General features: G+C 43.9%; 1 pseudogene; it reads left to right on the forward strand.

Annotated features, from left to right (window-relative positions):
• Window positions 1–125: 125 nt before the first annotated feature.
• Window positions 126–5712, forward strand: LOC101588762 (annotated as a pseudogene).
• Window positions 5713–6269: the final 557 nt, after the last annotated feature.

Raw genomic sequence — 6269 nt, forward strand, 5'->3', positions numbered from 1 at the left:
AAGACCTCCAAATAATATAAGGGAAAAATACTCCTAACCTGCTGGTGTCCAGTTGGAATTCATGTTCTCTAAAATGGAAAAATAGATGCTAGGAACAATGGAGAGTCAAAAGCAGAATCTAGTTAATGGAGCTAAGGGAAACAGAAAACGGGTCAGAAGCAAGTTACCACGATGTGCCTTTGAAGCTGCCAGTGCTGGAGCTAAGTGCACGGGAGGCATGATTTGCCATAATTCTGAATGCTGTGCATCTACCTCATGATAAAGCCAGGTTACTGAGGCAGTATAATGAGAAAAATTGAGAATTGATCTGTGACTAGGAACAAATATGACTTTTTCTGTTGTGTAAACATAGCCTAAAAGAAGAAATCAAAAGTCTTTCAGCACCTATTGTCAGGAATGATTCATGGTGAAGAATCCTCCACACACACATTGAGAAGGCCAAAGGCTGTCTGGATCCAATTGTAATAAGGAACAAATTCACAAGCTGTGTTCAAGAATATACACAAATGTTAAAAGAACTGGGAGCTTCTTCTTTAAAATTTGTAATATTTATTGAGGGTTTTTTTTTAAAAAGCATCAAAATTTTCAACATTATTTTTTATTTTGGTGTATAAAGTCTAAAAAGGACAACAAAATAAATTTTATGGGAACTACAATGAAAACACCATTCTACAACAAAATCATTCCTTCAGTTATCACACCTAAGGCAAGCTGCACATGTGACAGTGACATTCTCCTTACACATGTACTGATTCATGGGCAGCACATGGGCTTTGCCCTTTTGGCTGTTTTATAGGACATACTTAACATCTCAGTGGCCTTGCAGGTTTAACAGGAGGTTCTTATTATACAGTGTGCCATTAACAGGAGTATAAAGTATCAGTAAAACAAAGTGAGTATAAAGTATCAATAAAATAAAGTACTAAATTCTTAATATATATTATGCATTTAGAATAGACATCAATATTTTCCTGTTAGCTATTTACATGCTTACAAAGCCTGGAAGATGACATTAAAAATAAAAGTGTAAGTGAACTACAGTGTAAATACAAACAAAAGCTGCTGAATAAATGAGTTTTACTTCCACTGTCACACCTAACGCTGTCTTCACACATGGCAATGGTGTGTTCCATACACAAGTATCACATTGATAGAATGTGTCTTCTTTTCCTGTCATTTTTTAAAAATGTATTTGGCAGAGGATCTCAATACACAGCTCGGACTCGCAGTGATCCTCAGTGAAATCACTGCTGAGGTTACAAGCTTGCACCACCATGCCCAGTCTTGGTGGCCATTTCAGTGCATCTGGGGAAAGACTGGCACGGCATGCAGTGCCAGGGATTGAACCCCAGTCCCAGTGCTTGCCTCAACAGGCGCTTAGCCTGCTGAGCTATCTTTCTAGCCCTTCCTGTCCATTCTTATAGTGCACCGATAACATATTTTATGTTTCCTGGTTGTCATAGTAGGTCTTTGTGATGCTGCACTTGCCTGTCCCTCCATCAGCTCACCACTGTGGTTCACGATGTGTGTAGCTTCCTGTCCTGTCATGTGGACTTGCCAGTGTTACTTCCTGCCAGCTCCTCACAGGATCTCATCACCTCAGAATGCAGGCCAAGGCTGACATGAAACAGGAAGCTGGGGCCACCGCAGGGCAGAGCTCCAGATCTGCAGGGAGGCAGTTTTGGGTACGGCACCGTGTGTACTGGGCAAGGGCTCCACCCCTGAGCTGCATCCAAGGCCCCTTCTAAATGTCAGTTTCTGAGATAAAGTCTTGCTGACTTCGAGTGCTCCTGCCTCTGCCTCTTAAGGTGCTCGGATGACAAGCATGTGCTTCCTTGTCCTGTAGGGTAGGACTCACCTCGTCCCCACTTGGCTGCTTCCCTACTTTGTATCCTTTGTTCCTCTGTTCATCTGCAGTGGTGGTTCTTTCAGGTTTGTTTCCTTCATATCAATCAATGGGAACTGAAGAAAAGTAGAAACCTTTGGGACTGCAGAGTCCCAGCTGTACCTGCATCAGCAACCCTGGCCCAAACTTTGGGCAGCCAGGCATTGGGTGAGCACCTGGACAGGTACACATGGTTTTGTGGAGCCTCAAATTGCTGATAATTTCTTGAAGAACAATTCACATGAGATGGGTCAGAGATATTTTGAGTGAAGAAAACAAAGACCTTGAAAATAGAATACCTATTATTTGTGCAGTACGCAGTATCTTTTGACTTAGAATGTGTAAAAAGTACCATAGAGAGTTCAGTAGAAAAATCAAAATCCTGGAATATGTCCATGGAGGACCTGAACAGGGGAGCAGCCTGCCTTCAAGTGGGGCGAAAGTGTGTCTCTCTCAGTAAGACACTCTGCACTGCAATATCATGGCTTGCCAAGTACAAGAAACCTGAAAACTTCCAGACTGGTGAGTAAGAAGGATGATCTTCACATCTGTGTTGGGGGCTTCTGTGTGCCGTCACGAATTGTCAGAATGCTTTCACCATGTGCATGTCTCGCCTACACACTGTCAGGGCCTGCCAGTTAGCTCAGTTGTTTAAGCAACTACTCATGCAAATGCAGTCAGGTGCAGGATGCTGTGGTTCAATCCCCACCTCCACCTCTGCATTACCAGAGCTGCCCTTAAGGCAGCCTGAGCCAGCCAAAATAATAATAATAATAATAATAATAATAATAATAATAACAATTCTCATCCACACACTGTCAATGAGATTGCTCTAAGACTGAACAGGAATCAAAGGATGAAAACCCTTATCTTGGAGCTTTTGGCAGCCATTAGTCCTTCCAGATGTGGGCATGAAATCACTTCATCAGATTTTAATAACCAAGGAGGTTTGTGAAGCAAAACTGCTTTTATTTTATTTTTATTTTTTTGGCAGAACCGGGGATTGAACTCAGGTCTTTGCACTTGCCAGGCAAGCGCTTATTCTACTGAGCCATCTCCCTGGCCCCAAAACTGCTTTTAGAAGTTGATGGAACAGTTTCAGAAAGAAGACAATAACACAGATTCAGGGCCGGCCAAATAGCTCGGTGGATTAAAGCACCTGCTTACGCAGATACAAGGGTCGGCCATGCCAGCCCGGCTTCCGGGGTGCCCTGAGGTGGTGATTAAGACTGGGCTTGGTGGTGCATGCCTGTAATCCAGCACTCGAAAGGCTGTAAACAGGAAGATCACTATGAGTCCGATCTATGCAGTGAGACCCTATAGACCCTCTGGACCGTGTCCTAAATACATGGGGAAAAAAACCCCAACAGATGCTATGATGGCCTCTACAAAATTTATCAATACTGTGGTCCTCTCAGTTGAAGACATGAACCTCCTGAAGTATGAATTTACTAAATTTGGCCTGGATGAATACTTGGACAAGCTGAAACACACAGAGGGACAAGCTTCAAGTGCAGGCCTATCTGGACAACCTGTTTGGTGTAGGAGCACTGCTGGAAGATGCAGAAACCAACAATGCAGCCTTGGAGAAGGTGATAGTCTGGGAGAAAACACCTCTCATTTATCTCAACAGCTTGAAGGTAGGGAGAATGAAGCACATCCACGATTGTGGAACTGGAGAAGGACTTTAGGCAGAGGAACAAGGAGCTGTATGTTGTCTGAGAAACATACAAAGATTCAAACACCTAAGTGCACACAGTAAGGAAAAAGGTCAAATAAAAAGGAGAAGCCATTCAAAGACAGTCTACCCAGGAAAGATTCACAGACTGGGGAAACAAGGGACCATTAAAACCCAGAAATTGCCATGCTGTCAGTCATGGCTTCTGGTACATTGTCCAGAGGTCAGACACATTAATGGGTAACTACGTGGGTCCAGTTACCAGGACCACCACTTCAGGACCCTTGCTCACCTCTTCTACCACTACCTCTTCTCAGATATACTGGAGGCTATGAAAACTGATTCCATAACACCACCTGTACCACTGCTTCCCCTCTGACTCCCCACTCCATCCATCCTCACTATCCTCTTCTCCTCTTTGAGGGCCTGCAGTACAGACTGTGCCAGCTCGCCTCTTCTGCCACCGCTCACACCAAACCTCTGCTGCATGGGATATCTTCACCCACAATAGTTGAGTTCATTATGAGCAGCTGTGAAAATCAAAAGGCCAAACAAGATGAAGTTCACAATGCTGGTATTTTATTGGGATGCTCTTAAGCCCAATCAAATAAATGGTACAATCTTCAATGACACTGATTTTGTGCAAATTCTGGAGGATTTAAATGTGGATGAATTTGAGAAAATATGCAAGACAAAAGCTCAAAGTCTTGCCATGGATCTTTCCTCAAGCAAGCAAAAGATCACAAAGAAAGAATCAAGCAAAATGACATTACTAAAAGCAAGTAAGACAAAAAAAAATCTTGCCATAATGTAAGAAAAGCTAGAAAGACTGCTGATATGTAAAATATTAATGTATTTTACCTGAAGACATTACCCATTGTATTTGTAGAATGTCTGATGAGATTCTTGCCAACTCAAAATGAGGTAACAGTAATTTGGCCATATGAGCTGAGAAGGAACCCTTGGAAAACTTGTCAAATGAAGATGAGTTCATGATGCAGTTCTGTGCACTTGAGAGGCTCATATAGAAGATGACCACTGTGGCTTTCACTTGAAACTGCTGAAAGCATTCGGAAGCTGGCTCCTTGAATAAATGCAAACTATAGCAGCATCTGTCTCTATAAAGTCATCCCCAGTGCTCACGAAAATTGTGGAGATCATCTGGTTCTGTTTAAATCATGTGAATATAAGTAAATAAGGAACATTGAAGATTGAAACATTAGAGGACTTTTTTTTGTCTTTGTTTTTTTTTTTTTTTTTTTTTTTGGGAGAAAGATCTACAGGGATTTCAGGCTCTCACTACTAGATTGGACTCGTAGTAATGCACCTGTTTACAACCTCCCAAGAGCTGGGATTACAGGTTGTGACACCATGCTCAGTCTCAGTTGCCATCTCAGCACACCCCGGGGGCGGGGCCAATAGGGTGAAACAGAGTTTAGATTTGCTCAAAGTTGACAGATGAAAGGAAATGCTGGCCTTGGGAGACAGCTCAGTTGAATAAGCACTTGCCTGGCAAGTGCAAGGACCTGAGTTCAATCCTCGAAAAAAACAAAAGGAGAGGAAATGCTGCTGCACTATACATCAAAAATTGTGAAAGAAAAATATCACCACCTGTCATTACTTTATGATGAACTTCATTATGTGGAAAAAGCCACTGAAATTTCTCTCAAGAATATTCAACTACATGTCAAACACACGCAGAGAACAACATGCGAGAAGCTACAGAGTGATGCTGGAACTGCACAGGATGCCTTTGATAATGTGGTGAAGCATTTTGGAGAAACATCTAGGACAGCACTAGTCTCTGTCTACTTTCCTGTATTCGCCCAGTTTCTGAAAACCCCTAAGCAAGCAGAAGCAGAAGTGAGCTGCGGACAATGTGGTCACAAGCTCCCGTGGGGAGGCTCCGGGAGCACGAGGCGCTGGTGGGGCAGCAGGGCCGAGCCTCCTTCCCGAGAGTCAGAGGCAGCAGCGGCGTTAATGGCAGAATCAAAATGATGGCCAAACAGAAGGAACAGACCTGTGTGAGGCAAAGGATGGAGTCATTTAAGCCAGTATCCCAGCCTCAAAGAAGAACAATGCCACTAAATTCCCAAATGTTCACCTGAGGGTCTTGGAAACCAGCCCCGCAGACGAGCCCATGTGGTGAGAAACGCCAGGCCGTGTTTTGGTGATCAGAGCTTTTGTGCTGTCAGCGGTGCCGAAGTGACCATGTGAACATGCTACGTGGCTGCGTGGGCAGTGCACGAACAAAGCCCGCACAGACTGTGTGCACGAACGAGGCCCGCACGGACTGTGTGCACGAACGAGGTCCGCACGGACTCTGGGCACGAACGAAGCCCGCGGACTCTGGCCACGAACGAGGCCCGCAGACTGTGTGCACGAACGAGGCCCGCACGGACTCTGGGCACGAACGAGGCCTGCACGGACTGTGTGCTCCTGCCCACCTGCAGCTGCGAACACAATTACAGTATTTGAAAGGCTCAGAGTCAGTGAACACACCGGCGTTTTGAAATGATGTGTTCTCCTTTCTACACTTGTTTACAACTTCCTAAAAATGGAAGTACCTGCTCAGACTATTCAAAGCCATAAGGTTTTATTTGACTGAGTATCTGTTTACATCACTATGCTATTCAGGTTTTTAACCAAAATGCAAATTTTGTATTAAATCCATTATATAGCAGTGACCTCTGTAGAAGGTTCCAA

Source organism: Octodon degus, unplaced genomic scaffold, assembly GCF_000260255.1.
Source record: "Octodon degus isolate 3935 unplaced genomic scaffold, OctDeg1.0 scaffold00061, whole genome shotgun sequence".
Classification (NCBI taxonomy): domain Eukaryota; kingdom Metazoa; phylum Chordata; class Mammalia; order Rodentia; family Octodontidae; genus Octodon; species Octodon degus.